Below are 21,906 nucleotides of genomic sequence, written 5' to 3'. Positions count from 1 at the left end.
AGAACACCTTGCAGCTGACTTGCAAACATCTAAATAATTTATTTAGGGTGCTTATGAACGTTACTAATGGATTTTGTATGAATTTTTATCCCTTTTCATTTATACAAAAACCTGGGCTTTTATGTTAATTATATCATCTGAGGTTCTAAGGGTTTTTTTTTTTTAGATTTTAAAATTATTTAGGGATAATAGCTCTTAGGTTTGGGTACCACTTTGCTGCATTTTAAGAAAGCGGGAAGGGAACTCATTTATTAAACATCAGTCACGTGCTGTGTTCTGTTGGTTTTCTAGTCATCATATCACACACCTTTACGACAGCTCACTGAAGGGAGGTAATATTGTTCCCATTTTGTAGATAGAATAGACAAAACCTGAATTTAAGTAGCTTGCTCAAGGTTACATATTTAATGTGGAAAGTTCAAATCATCTCGGTAATGAATATACCATATATACTTGCTGTATTGTATCTATGATAATTCAGTTACCCACAATACCCTTTTAAATTTCTGTTAATGACATACCTTTAAATGTCTCCTTGATGAACAGAATCATGGTCTTTAAAAACATTTTCATGGGTTGATTGCATTTTCAAGCTCTAAAGGATTGAAAGATAAATCTTCACGTTAAAGGAGAGAGTGAAGTATCTGCTCTTGGGTTATAGAACCAGATAGTACTAGAACTAAGATTACAGGGTAAGGCTGCTTTTATCTTTTTTCTTTTTCTTTTTCTTTTTTTTTTTTTTTTTGACATGGGGTCTCACTGTAGTGCCCAGGCTGGAATGCAGTGGCATGATCTGGGCTCAAGCGATTCTCCTGCTTCAGCTTTCCAAGTATTTGGGACCACAGGTGCACACCACAGGCCTGGCTAATTTTTTTGCTGTACTTTTTGGTAGAGATGGGGTTTCACCATGTTGCCAGGCTGGTCTTGAACTCCTGAGCTCAAGTGATTCACCCACCTTGGCCTCCCAGAGTGTCGGGCTTACAGGCGTGAGCCACTGCGCCCAGCCCACAGGGTAAGGCTTCTGTCTGGTGTGTTATATTATGGATTTTGCTTAATAGGCACAGTGAGGCATTAAAAAGAAAATTCAGTATACCTGTAGAAAGGATAATCCTTGTTTAAAGTCTCCAAATTGCAGTCAAAGATGTTTTGACTGTGCCTTTTTTTGTTCCCCTGCTGTCCCTTATGTAGACTTCTGTCAGTACCCATGGCAGCCTGTCTGTCATCTTGTTGACATCTCCCTCTGGACTGTGAGCTCTGTATCTGGCTTGTTTTTCATCCCCAGCTTCTAGTTCACAATTAGATAGAACCCTATTACTCTTTGAAGAAGGAACAAGAAAATGTGGGCCAGTTTTCATTTGCCATTCTTCCACGTGAGTTAGTATGGTTCGTAAGTATTCCTGGTGATACACTAGTATTGGCAATTCTGGGAGGTTGAACAAAGGGGTGGTATGGTGTGCTAGCGTGGGAATTAGGAGACCTCTGGGTCTTGACAGTGCCCTGGCCACTAAGCAAAGGCAGCTCATCCTTGGAGTCTCAATGTGCTTTTTTGTGAATTGAGATATGCTTGAAGTGTCAGCCCTAAATAGTCTGATTCTGTGACCTACAAACCCTTACTTAATTCAGTGTTATTATAAATGATTCTTCTCTTAAACCTAGTTTTTACTTAGTAAAAGAGAGAAAAAAAAAAGGAAACACTCATGTCAGGCTGCCTGGGTTTGAATCCCAGATCCCCTCTTAGGTGGAGGCAAGTTGTATGATGCTTCAGGTTTTGGTGCCTGCCTCCTAAGGTTGTTAGGAGTTACTGTGTGTAGCTGCTTAGAACATTGCCTGGCTCTCAGTAAGCCGCTTAAGTGACTGCTCTCATTTTCGCTGTAAAGCACCATACTGTAATAACATCCCATGAAGCATGGGGCGGGGAAGAGTATATGGTACCTTATGGACTTTGATGTGGTGGGGTGGTAGGTAAATTCTGAATATGTGAGCTAAATAATATATTCTTTTTGTAACTAAAGGATAAAAGTTTCAAGATGGGCATGTAATATGGCTAGCACTGGATTTAATGATGAACCAGAGTAATAAGGCTGGCAAGGGGAGTTTTTGTTTTGTAATAAATCTCTTACACCTGCACATCCAGTTCTTTTTAAAAACATGTTTGAAGAGGCTCCGTATTTCTCAGTGAAGCTGTTGGGGTTCATGTTATTTTTGAAAATCATCTTGCAATTTATTTCAGCATCAGACTAAACCACCCAAAGAAAATCAGTCTATTTCTGAACAGTTTTTTCAGAAACCATATTGGTCTGATCACCCAACATTTATAGAAATAGGTGCTTAAGGCCTAAAGGCATTTCAGAAAGGAGAATGAGAAATGCTGTGGTCAAGAGTAGTGTTCAGATTGAGCACATCAAGCATCTGCTCTGCCCTTCCACGCACATCCTCATTTCACCTTCACAACTGCCCTGGGTAACCTTGTTATCTGTAATGAAACAGCCTCAAGGAGCGCAGAGGCACCCACTCCTCACGTTTGGTCTGTTGCTGTTTCCGGCTTGGTTGGAATAAGGTGTAGGAGCCTTTTGGCAGGGAGCACATTCTCAGTAATGCACAGAGTGCGCTCACCTGGGTTCTAGCTTCAACACTTAGGATTTGCTTGATATTTTGTATTCTCTGAGGCACTGCCTGTATTCGTTTCTGCTATCACAATCCAGAGTCAAGCTTCATTTATAAAGACTGGGCAGGGCACGGTGGCTCACTCCTGTAATTCCAGCACTTTGGGAGGCTGAGGTGGGTGGATCACTTTAGGTCAGGAGTTCAAGACCAGCCTGGCCAACATGGTGAAACCCCATCTCTACTAAAAAAATACCAAAAAAAAGGCCGGGCACGGTGGCTCACGCCTGTAATCCCAACACTTTGGGAGGCCAACGCAGGCAGATCACCTGAGGTCAGGAGTTTGAGACCAGTCTGGCCAACATGGTGAAACCCCATCTCTACTAAAAATACACAAATTAGCCGGGTGTGGTGGTGCATGCCTGTAATCCCAGCTACTTGGGAGGCTGAGGCAGGAGAATTGTTTAAACCCGGGAGGTGGAGATTGCAGTGAGCTGAGATCGTGCCACTGCACTCCAGCCTGGGAGATAGAGCGAGACTCCATCTCAAAAAAGAACAAAAAAAAATTAGCCGAGCGTGGTGGTGCACGCCTATAATCCCAGCTACTCACGAGGCTGAGGCAGGAGAATCACTTGAACCCAGGAGGTGGAGGTTGCAGTGAGCCAAAGTTGCACCACTGCACTCCAGCCTGGGTGACAGAGTGAGACTGTCTCAAAAAATAAGTATGTAAATAATAAGTAAAAGCTACTTACAATTAAAAAATAAACGTAAAGACAAGACTGTCTGGAAAACGGCTCTCCTAAAAGGACCGGTTGCCATCATCCACAGTGGAAGATTCAAAGCAGTTGGTCCTCGGTACGTATGAGAACCGGATTTCATTCCCCTGAATTCTACAGAGCAGTTTATTAGAGTAAATGCATTTTAAGGCCTTGCATTTGATATGTCATCCAGTTCATAATCAAGTTGCCTTTTTCTGGCTAAAACATAATGATTATGTATTTTTCTCATTTGGCCCTACAAGCTGCTGGCCCTCTGTCCCTCCACTGTGGGAATCAGATCTAGAGTAGGCTGAGCCTGTTGTGTCTCAGCAGTGGCCAAAAGGTCACTCTAAGTGTTTTGTCTCAACTCCTTACTTGAAGTCCACCCAAATAGCACACATGTGGTTTATACTGAAGCCCCCTGCCTAGAAATACTCATTTCAGGAACCACCAGTAAGCATCTGTGACCACACAGGCTTTTTGACTGATGGCTTCCCGGATCTGGTTTCAAGGGATAACCCCATCTGTGTGCATTCATGGTCTTCTTTCTACAGCGGTCCACACAAGGGCTCAGAGCCCCCTTTCAGTCTTGAGAGGCTTTTCTCTCCAGATGAAACCTTTCCTTCCCGCCGTTTTCTCGGTCTCTGGCTGTTTTTCTCTTGTGCCCGTCGTCTTGGACACCCTCCTGGCTTCCATGTCTGTGGTTCTCCTGCCTCACTTCCTGTTCTGTTGTTTTTCCCCTTTGTCAAAATGTCTCCTATGTACTTGGCTTCCTTTTCGTTGCCAGGTTTTCAGGCTTTCTCCTTCAGCTCTTCTAATATGGCTTCTGCCCACAAAAGCCTGCTCTGTCAGGATCTCATGGTTCCCCACTTGCCAGAACCTTCTTCAGCCTCAGTTCCTCGGCCTCAACTTGTGCGTTTAACCCATTGACCACCACCCCCAAAATTCACCTTCCTTTCTTTGACCCTGCTCCTCCTTTTCTGTTGAGGGATCTGTTGACTAACTCCAAGCTCACTCAGGCTCACCGTCCCGCTCTCTGCACCAGCCTTTCCAGAGTGTGCCAGTTCTCATAACTTCATCTGTTAACTGTTGATCACTTCAGTCCTGATTTTTAGACCTAAATGGTTTCCTTAACGCTATTCTAACTGCCTGTGACTCATTTTCACTTACAGTGTTTATTGTAACGCCAAACCAACAAATCCCAGGTGCTTGCTTCTCTCCGTAAATCTCCCCAGTCTAACTTTTTGTCATTCAACATGACTCGTTTATCCAACCTGAAATCACATAGAGCCCCAAGTACGGTGTTTTGTACATAGGTATTTAATAAGTGACTTCCACTTTTGGCTCTGCTATGAATAAAATGAGATTTCAGTTCTCTTCACTTTGAAATCTAACAATTCAGAGAACATTGAAGAAATCTGAATTTATTTAGTTGGGACGAAATACTTGTGGTTGAAAATATTTCTGTTTATATTTTCTAATTTATTGCAGGAGGTCTTGGGTTTTCTATTTGAGTTCTAGTGCTTGCAAACTCAATGTGATTTCTGTCAGCGTATCTTAGATTTGTTTGTTATGAAACTTCTGCAGTGTGAGGTTCTATCTGAAAATGTTATTTAGCTATCTTCTGGGACTATTTAATGAAAGTGGGGTCATGAATCCTTAAAATTCTTGTGCAGCTTTGAGAAACATTTCTGTTATTTGGGTATCAGTTTGTAAGTGTAGTAAAGCCAAGATGGAAACGAGCACTTTGCTTTCTTGGTTGTTCTTACTGGTCTAACCTCCTGCTTGAACTAGTCTGCTGTCCTGTCAAATGCATCTTTTTATTTACATGTCCCTTAAATTAAAGCTGATCATGAAAGTATTTGTGTGCAACATGAAATGTTTTCTAAAGTACCAGTGCATATTCCTGCTTGCTCTCAAGATGCATGAGGAATCTAAAATAGAAGCAAAAAAAGAAAAGAAAAAAATCACAGTTTTGATCAGAATGTCCTCCTGGAAATTACTTAAAAGTTTGGCCGGGCACGGTGGCTCACACCTGTAATCCCAGCACTTTGGGAGGCTGAGGTGGATGGATCACGAGGTCAGGAGTTCAAACTACCTTGACCAACATGGTGAAACCTCATCTCTACTAAAAATACAAAAATTAGCTGGGCGTGGTGGCACGTGCCTGTAATCCCAGCTACTCAGGAGGCTGAGGCAGGAGAATCGCTTGAACCCGGGAGGCAGAGGTTGCAGTAAGCTGAGATCACGCCACTGCACTTCAGCCTGGGTGCTTCTGTCTCAAAAAAAAAAAAAAAAAAAAAAAAAAATCACACATTTTTAGACATTTCACATAACAGTGATGTTTTAGAATAAAGGTGATTTAAGATTGGTTTTACAGGCACTCTTGGGCTGTCAGCTAGTTGGCTTTTCAGATGATGATCATAAAGACACTCCCCCACACACAGGTATATGAGTAAGTAAGGTCTACCCCACCCACACTCCCATACTGAGTTTCCATTCCCAATAGTTGCACAGACTGCATACTCTGATCGCTTATTAAACATTTCTAAGGAAGCCGAGATGGATCCTTGATTTAATTTTCTCATCTGTATACCCACCCAATAAGTCAGTAGCACCTAAGATTTCTTTCCCTTCAAGATTGTATTCTAAGCAGTAGAATTAAACGTGTTCTTCATAGAAAAAGTAACTTTTAATTAGAGGCTGTGCAGACTCTGGAGAATCAGTCTTTGTTACCAGGTAATAATGTTTTTAGCTTTTTCTGCTGAGAGGAAAAAATGCTTTGAAGAATAAAAAATACTAGAGCATAACAAGCTTGGGAAGTTAGGAAAAAATATATTAGGGCAGTAAGAACCAGCATTATGTCTTCTTTGCAATGCTTGAAACATTCAGTATTAAACTTTGGATTAATCCAAAGTCTGAAAAGAAATACACCAAAATGCTAAAGCCGTTTTTGGTTAGGACGGTGGACTTCTTTTTTCTTCTTCAGAATGTTTGTAATGTGCCTATATTTTATAATGGAAGCAGTAAATGCAAATGTGAAATTTATCTGAACCTCCTACAATGAGTATAATAACCCCAGTGGTTGTGGACAGCTTATTTGTGGCCCCAAAAGAAACTGAGCCCCTTTTTAAAACTTGGATGCATTGTCATTACATAGTGAAAGAAAATCAAGATATTCTTTCTTTTTTTTAAACGGTGTCTCACTCTGTTGCCCAGCTGGAGTGCAATGACGCAATCTTGGCTCACTGCAACCTCCGCCTCCTGGGTTCAAGCGATTCCCCTGCCTCAGCCTCCCAAGTAGCTGGGACTACAGGCGCCCACCACCACGCCCGGCTAATTGTATTTTTAGTAGAGATGGGGTTTCACCATATTGGCCAGACTGGTCTGAAACTCCTGACCTTGTGATCTGCCCACCTCAGCCTCCCAAAGTGCTGGTATTACAGGTGTGAGCCACTGTGCCCTGTCAAGAAAGATTTTTTTTTTTTTTTTTTTTTTGAGACAGAATCTCCCTCTTGTTGCCCAGGCTGGAGTACAATGGCATGATCTCAGCTCACTGCAACCTCCACCTGCCAGGTTCAAGTGATTATCCTGCTTCAGCTTCCTTAGTAGCTGGTATTACAGGAATGTGCCACCATGCCCAGCTAATTTTTGTATTTTTAGTAGAGACGGGGTTTTACCGTGTTGGTCAGGCTGGTTTCGAACTCCCAACCTCAGATGATCCGCCCGCCTAGGCCTCCCAAAGTGCTGGGATTACAGGTGTGAGCCACCACGGCCAGCCCAAGATAGATTCTTTTTTTGTTTTTGTTTTTGTGACATGGAGTCTCGCTCTGTTGTCCAGGCTGGAGTGCAGTGGCGCGATCTTGGTTCACTGCAAGCTCCGCCTTCCGGGTTCACGCCATTCTCCTGTCTCAGCCTTCTGAGTAGCTGGGACTACAGGTGCCCGCCACCACACCCGGCTAGCTTTTTTGTATTTTTAGTAGAGACAGGGTTTCACCGTGTTAGCCAGGATGGTCTCGATCTCCTGACCTCGTGATCCGCCCGCGTTGGCCCCCCAAAGTGCTGGGATTACAGGCGTGAGCCACCACACCCGGCCCCAAGATAGATTCTTAATAGAAAACCCTTGAAAGCATTTCTCCTTTTCAGGGACTCAGCCTTTCTCTTTGCTATTTGTAAAAACATGAGCTCCTCTGCTGCCGAGTTGGTGTCAGGCCAGTGCTCAGTGCAGCCACTCCTGCCCCACCCCCTTGCCTCTCGGGCTTTATGCCCACAAGAGTCCAAGCCACTCTGTCAGATCCTGACTCTTCCCTTCCGGAAACTCCCCCCTGGCTTCCACTGGCATTTAGGTGAGCACAAGTGCTCCACCACTGCCTGCAGGGCTCTCCAGGATCTCGCTCTCCCTGCCTTGCCCCTTCCTGTGCTGCCCTCCAGGCTTCCTGGCCAGCCACCTCCTCATCATCTACCCTGCCAGGCTTGTCCAGGTCTCAGCCCCCATCTTCCCTGCTCTTAGTCTTCCTGACAACTCCCCTCATGGAAGGCCCCACACACCCTGCTCTGCTCTCATTATCTTCACCACTATCAGAAGTTACCTTGGGCCGGCCGCAGTGGCTCACACCTGTAATCCCAGCACTTTGGGAGGCTGAGATGGGCAGATCACTTGAGGTCAGGAGTTCGAGACCAACCTGGCCAACATGGTGAAACCCTGTGTCTACTAAAAATACAAAAATTAGCCAGGTGTGGCATGCACCTGTAATCCCAGCTACTCAGAAAGCTGAGGCATGAGAATCACTTGAACCCGGGAGGCAGAGGTTGCAGTGAGCCGAGATCGTGCCACTGCACTCGCCTGGGCAGCAGAGCAAGTCTCTCTGTCTCTCTCAGCCTGGGCGACAGAGCGAGAGACTCTCTCTCTCTCTCTCTCTCTCTCTCTCTCTCACACACACACACACACACACACACACAGAAGTTACCTTGTCCTTCCATTGCCCGTCACCCCTTATGAATGTAAGCTTATGACAGCAAGAATTTTGTTTGTCACCAGCTCACTAAGTCTTAAAACAGGACCTGACACACGTGGTAGGTGTTTCATGTGAATTATTTATCACATTGTGAAGTAGGTGTATCTCCATTTTGCAAATAAATAAATTGAACACAGGTTAAATAACTTGCCAGAAATTCCACAACCGTTAAGTGGCAGAGCTGGACACAGGTTTGTGTGTCCTGTTCATAAATGCGTGCATCTGTGGCTGGGAACTGGCAGGGTTACGGATCAGACTGCTGCACCTTGAGAAGTTGAAATGGCATCTTGGCTGTACATTGCAGCTCAACCAGGAAGCGTTTACTAAAACAAAAACTTAACGGAAACTGGCAAGCAGGTGCATAGGCGTTGCTATAGATGGTTTCTGTGAAATTCCATTAAGTGAGTTCCATAAAGGGAAGTGAAACAATAGATCACAGCTGTAGCTTCAAAATAAAAAGTTGGTTCCTAAATTGAGTGACTTGTAATCTTAACTATTTTCTCCTTAAACGCGTGATGACAAAGTTACCAAATTCCCAGTGGAAACAACTCCATAACATATCACAGGCGCACAAAGCTGCCACAGGAACACCATGAGGAAAGAGACCAAAGGAAAACCATTTGTTCAAGCTCCCTTTGAGTAGTGCCTTACGTCAGGAGACTAGCTGTGTCTTTAAGAATTTATAAAAGTAGGCTGGGCACAGTTGCTCATACTTCTAATCCCAGCACTTTGGGAGGCCAAGGCAGGTGGATCACCTGAGGTCAGGAGTTTGAGACCAGCCTGACCAACATGGTGAAACCCTGTCTCTACTAAAAATACAAAAATTAGCTGGGTGTGGTGGTGGCCGCCTATAGTCTCTCAGCTACTTGGAAGGCTGAGGCAGCAAAATTGCTTGAACTCAGGAGGCGGAGGTTGCAGTGAGCCCAGAGTGTGCCACTGCACTCCACCCTGGGTGACAGAGCGAGACTCCGTCTCCAAAAAAAAAAAAAAGGAGAATTTGTAAAAGTTGGCTGGGCACAGTGGCTCATGCCTGTAATCCCAGCACTTTGGAGGCCAAGGCGGGAGGATCACTTGAGCCCAAGATTTCGAGACCAGCCTGGTTGACATAGTGAGACCCCCATCTCTATTTTAAATTATATGTATGTATTTTTTAAAAAGAATTTGTAAAAGTATACTTCTATGGTTTGTTTGTTTGTTTCTTTTTTGAGACAAAGTCTTGCTCTGTCGCCCAGGCTGGAGTGCACAGTGGCACAGTCTTGGCTCACTGCAACCTCCGCCTCCTGGGTTCAAGCGATTCTTCTGCCTCAGCCTCCCAAGTAGCTGGGACTACATGCAGGTGCCACTACTCCCGGCTAATTTTTGTATTTTTAGTAGAGACGGGTGCGGGGGGTGGGGGTTTCACCATATTGGCCAGGCTGGTCTGGAACTCCTGACCTTGTGACCCACCCGCCTCGTTCTCCCAAAGTGCTGGGATTACAGGCGTGAGCTACAGCGCCTGGCCTACTTCTGTGTTTTTTGAATCAGAGCCTCGCTCTGTTGCCCAGGCTGGAGTGGAGTGCTGTGGCACCATCTCAGCTCATTGCAAACCCCTGTTTCCCAGGTTCAAGGGATTTTTGTGCCTCAGCTACCCAAGTAGCTGTGATTACAGGCACATGCCCCCATGCCCAGCTAATTTTTTTGTATTTTTAGTAGAGACAGGGTCTCACCGTGCTGCCCAAGCTGGTCTTGAACTCATGGCCTCAGGTGATCCTCCCAACTCAGCCTCCCAAAGTGGTGGGATTACAGGTGTGAACCACCATGCCCTTTTCTGAGTTTCTCATAAGGGAATAAATAGTTACTCGTGTCTGTGTTTTTTTGGTTTCATAATTTTAAATCTGTAGTATTTCTCCTCTGCAAGAGTTCCCTAAATGATGTGAAAACATTTTAAAGCATACCTGGTTATCCCCAGGCTCCCTTGATGCCTGTCTGATGAGTGTGTTTTGGTGCCCTCTGCCGCTCATGGGTGGTACAGCAGTGACTGAACAACCCATTTCCCGGGTCTGCCCCTTGGTATTGCCAGAAAGCTGGAGAAGCCTGGGAAGAAGACAAGATTGTTAGGAACCATTCTCTCCTAAAGCAAACCCCCTACTCCAACCAGCCTGACAGCCTGTGCTCCACCCCTATCCCAGAATTAAAATGAAAATGAAAAATGCTGCTTTTGCTAAGACATCAATGAAATTATCTCGGATTTTTTAAGTAATTTGAATGGTTTGTGTTGATAGAAAGATGAATGCTGTGAGATAAGCCCGCAGGTCATCTGTAGAGCTGCCTGACCACACCCAACATATGCTGTCTAGATTCAACTTGCCTCCCAGAGGAGCAGTCTTTGAGGACAGACAAAGTTGGCCACCTGTCGACTTTGCCTCTGTCATGTCCATACACGTATACACACAGGATGACTTCAGATGAACAAATATTTTCAGTTGCTGGACAGTCAGTAGTATAGTATGATGGTTAATAGCTGTTGGAGGCCAGGCATGGTAGCTCCAACAGTAATCCTAGCCTGTAATCCCAGCACTTTGGGAGGCCGAGGCAGGAGGATCACTTGAAGCAAGGAGTTCGAGACCAGCCTAGGCAATATAGTAAGACCCCATCTCTACAAAATATTTAAAATTAGTTTTTTATGTATTAAAAAAAAATAGCTGTTGGAATTAGCCCTTGTTTGAATCAAAACCTACCCACTCAATGGCTAGATTACCTTGGGCAAGTCACTTGTCTCAGCCTGTCGCTTCATCTGTAAAATGGGGATAATGGTAACTACAGTTATTAGTTATCCTAGGAATATTAATAAAGTCCTTGCTGTATGTCAAGGGTTTTGACTTTTTAAAGGTTCTACATGTTAAGAAAAAGCTGATCCCAATGCCTGACACAGAGTAGCCTTCAAATTTTCACCACTAAGAATATTTCCTCATTACATAAGCCATATTTGTCAGCCAACTGAAAACCACTGTCAGCAACTTATTCCTCCCTGTGAACTTCTGGTAGAAGCCTCTCATCTACTTAATGTTCGAGTTGGAAAGAATCTTAAGAGTCATCTAGTCTAGCTCTTTACCCAATGCAGGACCCTCTTCTCTAACCACCTGTATGAACACCTCTACCTGGCCAGGTGGCCTGTCTTTGGACAGCTCAAATACTAGTTCCTCCTTGAACCCAAATCGACTTCCCTGTTGATGTCCTAGTTCTGTTCTGCAGATCTTCTTAGAAAAATAAAAAAAAAATCTGCCTTCTGTCCCTTACAACAGTCCTTTATATGTTTGAAGAGAGCTATCACTTCTTTCTTTGTCAAACATCATGTTATCCAGGCCAAGGTTTTTACCTTGGCATCCTGCAACCTACATGGGTCTTTTAAAAAATATATTCCTGGGCCGGGCGCGGTGGCTTTTAATCACAGCACTTTGGGAGGCCGAGGTGGGCAGATTATGAGGTCAGGAGTTTGAGACTAGCTTGGCCAACATGGTGAAACCCCGTCTCTACTAAAAATACAAAAATTAGCTGGGCATGGTGGCACGCGCCTGTGGTCTCAGCTACTCGGGAGGCTGAAGAAGGAGAATTGCTTGAACCTGGGAGGCGGAGGTTGCAGTGAGCCAAGATTGAGCCACTGCACTCCAGCCTGGGTGACAGAGCGAGACTCTGTCTTAAAAAATATATATATATATTTCCATAGAGCAATTTTGTTTTCAAGGAAACACTGCCTTTATTAAGATGATAATTGTCTGACTCCTTGAAACCTTACAGATTCTATTGAATTATGTAAATTAAAGGGTCCAAGTGATGACCTGAGATAAAAGATGGAAATGATGGCCATTAGCTGTCTCCCTCCAAAGCACATTACTTCAGCAATTCCTTCCTGCTCTGCGGCACTTGCAAACTGCCCCTGAGACTGGGGGTAAAGGGTGGGGCTTCCTTGAAGTGCAAGGTTCAGGATGCCATCCCCAGAGAGGCTCTGACACTGGGCTGGGGCCCAGGAGTCTGCATTTTAACAAGTGCTGCTGGTTTTCCCACAAGCATGCTGCACACCGTTATCCAGGGCAAGCTGTGGCTTACAGCCACGACATCCCTAAGCAGCCACATGGCAGGACGGCACAAGCACACCAAGGGCAGGGGGAGCCTGTGTCTGATGAGGCTCCTGCTGCCCAGGGCCGTGTTCCGTGCCCCCTTCCTGATACTTCTCACCCTTTGTTTGATAGCTGCAATGCCACCTGAAATGGGTGGGGGGTGCTGCCCCTTACTGAGCACTTAGCTCTGACCTGAGACTCCTCAAAGCATTTGACTTGTGTTCACTCATACCATTCTCTATTTGAGATAGGTTATGATATCACCATTTTAGAGCTGAGCAAATTGAGGTATAGAACGGTAAGGCCGCTCAGCTAGTGAGAAAGGCAGCCAGGATCTGGACGTGGGTAGGCTGGCCCCCAAGTGCCCCCACTCTCTCCAGTGAGCGGCAGACCCATCCAGCCAAACACCCGTATCCCAGAGGCACCTGAAACTCCATATGGGGTTCGATCATTTTCCTTCTCTAAACCAGTTTCTTTCTTTCTTTTTTTTTTTTTTTTTGGAGATGGAGTTTTGCTGTTGTTGCCCAGGCTGGAGTGCAATGGTGCGATCTTGGCTCACCAAAACCTCCACCTCCTGGGTTCAAGCGATTCTCCTGCCTCAGCCTCCCGAGTAGCTGCGATTACAGGCATGCACCACTGCACCCAGCTAATTTTTTGTATTTTTAGTAAAGACAGGGTTTCTCCATGTTGGTCAGGCTGGTCTCGAACTCCCGACCTCAGGTGATCGATCCACCACGGTCTCCCAAAGTGTTGAGATTACAGGCGTGAGCCACCACGCCCAGCCCCCTAAACCACTTTCTCCTGCAGTATTTCCTGTCTCAGTTGGTGCCATCACTTCGAGAAGAAACTCCCTTACAGACCCCTTCCATCCTCCTGCCTCTTAACAGTCTTTTATATCCACCTCTTCTGCAGCCCTGCCCTGCTCTGGGCCTTGGGAATGTGTGGCAAGCTCTTGGTTCCCGTGTGGGTGCAGTGCCAGCCTTTGCCTGCAGTGCTGTGACAGCCCTGCCCCACTCTCCCAGCTGCCAGTCTGGTCCCCTTCCAGCCCACCACCTGAGCTGCTTCTGTGGTCACTGTCAAATGGCATTCTGACCTTGTTGCTCTCTCCTGCTGGAAACCTTGTAAAGGTTCCCCACAACCATCAGGACAAAGTTCTCCACCATTAGCCTCTGCCTGCCCTTTGGCCCTTGTGTCTCACTGATCCTGCTGTGAATTTGTACTCCAGCCAAGCAGCTCATTCCCTGTGCTCACCACACTGGTGCCACCTCCTGCCTGCATAGGCTGCCCTCTCCCCCAGACTCTCTGCCCCCTTCAAACTTACACAAAAGTTACAAAATAGTATAAAGAAATTCCCTATACCCTTCACCTTCACCCAGATCATGGTTAGCATTTCACCACATACAAATGCACACACCCACCGTATGTATTTTTTTCTGAACTCTTTGGGAGTAAATTGCAGACATACTATGTCCCCTTTCCCCCACATACACCAGTGTTTACCTCCTAAGAACAAACATTCTCTTTTTTTTTTTTTTCGGAGACGGCGTTTTGCTCTTGTGGTCCAGGCTGGAGTGCAATGGCGTGATCTTGGCTCACCGCAACCTCCGCCTCCCGGGTTCAAGCGATTCTCCTGCCTCAGCCTCCCGTAGCTGGGATTACAGGCATGCGCCACCACGCCCAGCTAATTTTGTATTTTTAGTAGAGATGGGATTTCTCCATGTTGGTCAGGCTGGTCTCGAACTCCCGACCTCAGGTGATCCACCCGCCTCAGCCTCCCAAAATGCTGGGATTACAGGCGTGAGCCACCACACCTGGCCCAAACATTCTCTTACATAACTAAATTACAGTTATAAAAGTCAGGACATGTAACATTTATGTAATGGTTTCTAAACTACAGGCTGTGTTCAGATTTCACTAACTGTCTCAGCAATCCTCTTGATGGCTATTTTTTTTCCGGGTTTGGGATCACGCAGTACGTTTAGTTGTCATGTCTTGGTTTCCTTTGTTCTGGAACAGCCTCTCTTTCAGTGTCCCTGGCATTTTTAAAGAGCATAGGCTAGTTGTTTTGCAGAGTACCCCAGTGAGAGTTTGTGTGATCCTTCCTCTGGATTAGATTCAGATTCTGCCTTTTTGGCAAGAATAGCCCTGCAGCAATGCTCTGGCCTTCCCAGCTCAGCATCTCAAGGACCACATGGTGCTGCTGGGTTGGCCCCGTTACTGGTGATGTGGATACCGATGACTTGGGAATGGTGGGGTCTTATTTATTTTTTACAACCTCCGTATTCATGACCCCTCTTCTAAGGAAGCTTGCATAGACCCCTCCAGGCACCCACAGTTAGGGTAGGTGTCTGTTCCCTCACCTGAGTCCTGGGTACAGTGCCTCACCTGCACTGGCCAAGCCATATTGGTGTGTGTCTCTTCCCCTGCTCGACTACAAGGCTCAGGGGACCTCATCTTGTTCACAGTGGTGCCCCAGCTCCTATGGGCCTGGCACATAATAGGCACTTAATAAAGATTTGTTGAGTGAATGAAAGAATGAGTGAGATTTGGGAGCTGATTGAGTTACAAAGCAGAAACCTCCAAATCTCTCCATATGGGTCTTTGTGTGTGGTTTTCACTGCTTTACTCGTGAAGCATGGCTAAATGTTGGGGTTTCTTTTTATGCCAGATTCTCACTGAAAGCATGAAAGTCTGATCAAATCCCAAGAAAAACGCATGATATTTATCCTTCCTTTGGGGAATCACAGAATGGACCAGTTTTAGAAACTTGGAACCCCATCCTAGATTTTTCCATGTGTTTCTTCATGGGAGGGTGGGTGGGTGTGAGGGGAGAGTCTCTGGGTCTTTGATCATGGGAACTATTTGGCCTGGACAGAGCAGCAGAGAGTCTTGGGCCCCTGCCCTGCTGCCTCTGTCCAGCCACACACTTCACGCACCAGTAGGGAAGTGCCTGGCGGGGTGTCCGGAAGCCTCTCAGTTGGTCACTGTCTCCCTTTGCTCTTTCAGACGCAGGAGGAGGGAGACGCACTGATGACATCGGGCCATAGGGCCGCTCCTGCAGCTCGGGCGCCTCGCGGTCTCCAGGTGCAAGGCCAGCGCTTCCACTGTGGCTGCTTCAGGACATCCCCCAGAACAGCCGTTCCTGGAGACCCGGCCATCTTTTCTGCATCGTTTTGCAATTTGTGAAACTTATGACAGCAGCCGCCCGTTCAACTGGGTCCTCCGCCGGATGGCTCTGGGAAGTCACCGCTGGGTATGGCTGTGTCACTAGGGCTTTGTGGCTGATGAATAACAGCTGTCGTGTGCCATTTCTGGGTGGAGATGTCCCAGGAAACCAGTCCTACTCTGCCAGCCAGTAGGATGGGGATGCAGGTCCCGCCAGCAAGGACTGGCTGAACCGTGCGACCCACGCAGTAGGGCCCCTCGGGTCAGCTGCCCCCACCCACTACACTGATGGTGAATGAGGCCAGAAGACAGGGGGCTCTGCTGAAGCCCACCAGCCCCTGCCATGTGATGGTTGCAACGCATACATTAGAGCTTCCAGTTCCGTCTCAGGACATTTTAAAAAATGAGCGTACTCAGGAGGGGCGGTGGAGGGGGCATGTCTGGAGGGGCCTGAGGCACAGGGAGTGCTCGGTGCCCAGGCCGAGCAGTGCCACATGTGCGCACGAGTTATGCCTGCAAACACAAGTTATGCCTGCAAGACCGGTGGGCTCCTTCCAGCCGGGCTGCCTGAGGCCACTGTCTGTGTGTTGGTGCCCATTGTGGGCTCCAGGGCGCTCTTTCCTTGTGCTGACGTGAGTGGCGTTGAATTGCCCTGAATCAGATTAGACTGAAATAAATTGAATTGAAAGGCCTACAAATAAGTATGAATCTCTTGCTGAGTGCCAGGCTCTGGGGAGTCACAGCTGAGTAAGACAGCTGCTGCCTGTCTTCACACTAGCCGGGCCCATAACTAATATTATGGACTTGCAGCAAGAACACATTGGAGGTGGTGGGTGGGAGTGGGGAGGAGGGTGAGAGGCTTCAGGAGGAGGAGATCTTTGAGCTGAGCCTTTGAGAATGGGAGTGGGAATTTTGGAAAAAGGTGACGGTAAGAAGGACACAGGGGACCTGGGAGGCAACAGGAGCAGAGGCGCACTGCATCTGAGGCAAAGACAGGAGAGGGCGGAGACGCAGTGCTCACTTGCCACCTGACAGAGGCACACACATGTGCACACACAGTCACAGGCAGAGAGAGGCATCGCACACTCAGCCTGTGAGCCACACGCATCAGAACCACCCAGAACGCACACACATACCTACTCCAGCAGAATCTCAGGGAGCCCACCCAGGAACCTGCATTTTAAAACAAGCTCTACGTGTGAATTCAAAGATTGACACTGTGTGTGTTGGGGGTGGGTGGTGAGCCTCTGTCAGCCAGGGGGGCTGCGGGGACATTCAGTGATTTGCAGGCCAGGCCTGCCAGGATTCGCCCTGGCACGTGAGTAATTGTTGCACTTCACCGCACAGCACAGTCGCCTGCAGGACTTGTCCACACACAGACTGCTGGGCTCCACCCCTGAAATTCTGAGTCAGTCGGCCTGGAATTGGGCCCAGAATTGCTTTGCTGATCAGTTCCCTGATGGGTGATGCTGGTACAGGGGCCTCTGAGAAAAAGATGGATTGGAGAGAGATGAGGAATCAGCCAGACTGAAGGAAGCCCTCACTGGCTCTCCTGAGACTGGGGTGCCGGGACAGTTGCAATATTTGAAGCACTTTGATTTGACCAGATGTGCCTTTCTCTTCTGTGTGCCCATCCTTGATCTCAAGCCCGGCCTGCGACAGTGGTATGGTATTCTGGACATGTGACAGACGCCCAGTGCCCCGATCTGAAGATGGGTGAGCCTGGGTCATGCTGCCCAGTGGTCCCCACCAGGGTCCCTTGCTCAGGGTGATGCCATCTCCTAAGCGGTGCAGCAGAGACCTGTGGCTCTGAGGCCACTTAGGAGCACTTCTGGGCATCCATGCAGTGCCTTGATTCCAGCACCCAGAAATGTTTCCAGTGTCGCCAGGGTCACAGGTGGAAACCCCAGATGTCCCTTGGAAGGCTGTGCTGCCACCACTCTTGGGGCTTGGTCACGTCCTGGATCTAGGGGTGATCATTTATCAGCAGGCTACACAGGATTGGAAGAAGGGCCCCTGGGAATAAGTCTGTTCCCAGTAGGAACCCAATGTCCCACCAGCAAGGAGCTCAGCACTGTGCTCAAGCCCAAAGGCACAACCAGCTTCCAAATCCCATCTTTGCAGGTCTATGGCTGGGGCTACTCATGGTACCAACGCTGTACCAAGCAAGAGAGGAAACCACATATTAATTTGAATGGGGGAAGTTTGACATAACTGTAACAGGTTTAGAGTAGTGAGGGGTTGGCTAGTAAGAAGTCAACTCCAGTCATCTAGGAAGAGCAGCTATAAGAAACAGCCTCTCGTCCAACCACTCCTCCACCCCACCTCGAGCCCTCATTTGAGAGAGCACTGCCCAGACTCACCGAAATGCTGAGAAGTTGTTGTTGGTGCCAAAGCAGTGGGAGTTGCTGGATATCCAGCTCTGGGGGGGCCAGAGTTAAGCTGTTCCTGTAAGAGAAGTGCCTCCTGGAGGAAGTCAGCCACAAACTGCTTGAAGAGGATGGAGGAAGCTGCTGGCTGGTGGGTGCTGCTGACCACCATGCACTGCAGGAGCCTGGTGCTGGAGGGTCCATGAGCATGGCAGGAGTCAGCCAAGTGGGCACATAGCGCAGGAAGAAAAACCTTCTGGCCATGTCCTATCACTTCTCCCTCTGACAAAACCTAACACCATGTCAGCACACAAAGGAAACATGTCTAAAGGGGCCAGATCCATTTTCTCAAAGCAGGCAATGAAGGATGAACTTGGAGCTGCGTGGCACTAAATTGATAAGAGGCGCACTTCCCAAAGACTGTCTGGTCCTTGACAGTAGAGTCCAGGGTGTGGGAACTTGGCAAACCTATTATTTGAACAAAGGAGCAGGAGAATTGGAAGTGGCCTCAAGAGCTCCTCTGTCTAGCCTCTCACCACTCCCAATACAATACCAATCCTTTTAGCCAGGCCACGCAGCTCGGTGGGGTGGGAGAGAGGGACTATACCACCTTGTTCTCCTTGCCCTCACACTCTGTCCTTCATAGGCCTCTTGCCATTAGATTGGACAGATAAACTGGTAGCATCCATTTTACAGATAGGCGCCCAGAGTTGAGAAACCCCCTTTAGACGAATAAATATTCCCAATCAAAGAGAACTCAAGACACACTACCTAGTTCTAGGACAGAGGAATTTCCTGACTTTCCCCCCCAAAAAATCCATAACTTTTCTTGTTTCTCTGAATTCCATAAAGATATTTTAATGAAATGTGGGGACCACACTGGGCACAGTGGCTCAAGCTTGTTATCCCAGCACTTTGGGAGGCCGAGGTGGGCAAATCGCTTGGGATCAGGAGTTCAAGACCAGCATGGCCAACATTGTGAAACCCCGTCTCTACTAAAAATATAAAAATTAGCCAGGCATGGTGGCGGGCGCCCGTAATCCCAACTACTTGGGAGGCTGAGGCACTAGAATCATTTGAACCTGGGAAGTGGAGGTTGCAGAGAGTCGAGATTGCACCACTGCACTTCAGCCTGGATGACAGAGCGAGACTCAGTCTCAAAAAAAAAAAAAAAAAAAAGAAAGAAAGAAATGTGAGGACCAGCCAGCGTGATTAAAGCAGTGCTTTCCATACCTGGTATGGTATTGTAGGAGCCCAGTGAAGATTTGTGGATTAGATTTATAACTTGCCCAGCACAGGCCTTGGACCTTGGACCTTGGGTCATGCGTTCTCCCGTGAGCATTAAGAGAAGGGTTGTCATTGCGATGGTTGTGCCGGTCTCTAATGCTGATGGAGAGTGTCCTGTGTGCTGTGCCCACAGCATCTCATGAGACTCCATAATGAAGAAGCCCTGTCATCATCCACCTGTCTGTCAGCTGTATCAGGAACATGCAGAAAATCCACCAGGGCAGTGCACTAGTCAGGGCTGGATGCCACAACAAAGCCCTCTGTCCGGGGGCCTTACACAGTAGAGACAGATTTCCTCGCAGTCCGGGGGGCTGGAAGCCCGAGAGGAAGGCTTCAACAGGGTTGGTTTCACCCAGGCCTCGCCTTGGTTTGTAGCCGTCTCCTCCTGCCGCGTCCTCTGAGTCTGTGTTCCAAGCTCCTCTTATAAGGACACCCGTCAGATTGAATTAGGACCCACCCTATGGCCTCATTGAAATTGAATTACCCTTGTAAGGGCCCTATCTCAGATACGGTCACATTCTGAGGTAGTGGGGGCTTCACCGTATGGATTTTGGGGAGACTCAGTTCAGCGTATAGCAGGCAGTATTTCCTATAGACTTGGCTATCTTTGTGGATAAGGGCTTTGCATTCTACTTAAGAGATACCATCTGAAGTTGAAGTTGCCCTTACTTACCTCGTGATCCAGTTAACTTCATCTTCAGATAAACATGTAACACCTGCAACCCCCAAGCTCTTGAAAATACTCGAAGCCCCATCCCCTTCAGTTTGTATAATTCTAAGCAGGTTCTTAGAATTAGAAAAGCTTCTAAGCCTCTCTCTAGTATCAATAAAAAAAAAAAACCTGAGCTCCGGTCCCAGAATCCTCCGGCCCTCCCAGCATGTGGTGTGATGATGGTGTATATTAGGATCTTGTTCAACAACTCTGGGACACAAAGGGTACCCATGACTTTCACAGGCAAGCATTCCTGTCGTGGGCAGCGGGGTGGAGGAATATTGCGAGTTTACAGCCCACTCCCCAGGCTCAGGTGGGCAGCAATACCAAGACCGGCCAACAAGGGCGTCACCTTGAGGGGCCCCGCGCCCTGAAGTGCCCTTTTTGCCCGGATGCAGGACACCCCACAGCCTCTTAGAAAAGGAAACGTTTGGGCCAGGCAAGGTGGCTCATGCCTGTAACCCCAGCACTTTGGGAGGCCGAGGCTGTTGGATCACCTGAGGTCAGGAGTTCGAGACCAGCCTGGCCAACATGGTGAAACCCTGTCTCTACTAAAAATAACCAAAATTAGCCAGGTGTAGTGGCAGGCGCCTGTAATCCCAACAACTTGGGAGGCTGAGGCAGGAGAATTACTTGAACCCAGGAGGCAGAGGTTGCAGTAAGCTGAGATTGTGCCACTGCACTCCAGCCTGGGCAACAAGAGCAACACTCCGTCTCAAAAAAAAAAAAAAAAAAGAAGAAGAAAGGAAGAAAGAAAGAAAAGAAAACGTTTGGCTGAGCGTGGTGGCTCACACACCTGTAATCCCAGGACTTTGGGAGGTGGAGGCAGCTGGATCACCTGTAGTCAGGAGTTTGAGACCAGCCTGACCAACATGGAGAAACCCCATCTCTACTAAAAAGCTGGGCGTAGTGGCGCATGCCCGTAATCCCAGCTACGCAGGAGGCTGAGGCAGGAGAATCCCTTGAACCCGGGAGGCAGAGGTTGTGGTGAGTCCAGATCACGCCACTGCACTCCAGCCTGGGCAACAAGAGTGAAACTCAGTCTCAAAAAAAAAAAAAAGGAAAGAAAAGAAAAGGAAACGTTTGTGCCTGCAGATGATAATTGTGCATATTATGTGGAAATATTTAGACAGGTCAATTTAAGGACACTATGAATCCTTCCCTCTATAATCAGATGTAAAATTAAGGCTATTCTTTTCCCAGCACTGTAAAATGACTACGGTTGACATTGTTTGAGTCACCTCTTTTGAAAGTGTTGCATTGTCCCCACATGTCCCTGGGTATAGAAGACTGAGGGTCTATCTCCGTGTAGCCCTTAAGTTCTGAGGGAGGCTTGGGGGCTATCGCTTTAGGGGCTGGACTCATCTGCAGCTCTGTAGGCACTGTGTTCTGGGCAGTGGGCATTTTAAACCCATATGGGAGATGAAGATGACTGAGGCCCAGGGCTGCTGGATCGCACACAGAGAGTGAGGTGAGGGCTTGGACTGGGGCTGTTTCGCTCCAAATCCCATAAGCTGACCACACTATCGCACTCCCAGGGTACCCTTAGATCAGCCAGTCCCAGCCCTCCTTGCACATTAGAAAGCTCTCGGGAGCCAGGCCGGGCGCGTTGGCTCACGCCTGTAATCCCAGCACTTTGGGAGGCTGAGGCGGGTGGATCACCTGAGCTCAAGAGTTCAAGACCAGCCTGGCCAACATGGTGAAACCCCATCTCTACTAAAAATACAAATATTAGCTGGGCGTAGTGGCGGGTGCTTGTAGTCTCAGCTACTCGGAAGGCTGAGGCAGGAGAATCGCTTGAACCCAGGAGGCGGAGGTTGCAGTGAGCCGAGATCATGCCATTGCACTCCAGCCCGGGCAACAGAACAAAAACTCCATTTCAAAAAAAAAAAAAAAAAGGAGACA

The sequence above is a fragment of the Pongo pygmaeus genome, chromosome 5, assembly GCF_028885625.2.
Source record: "Pongo pygmaeus isolate AG05252 chromosome 5, NHGRI_mPonPyg2-v2.0_pri, whole genome shotgun sequence".
Lineage (NCBI taxonomy): Eukaryota > Metazoa > Chordata > Mammalia > Primates > Hominidae > Pongo > Pongo pygmaeus.
The sequence above is the reverse complement of the archived record's forward strand: the minus strand, read 5'-3'. Positions refer to the sequence as shown.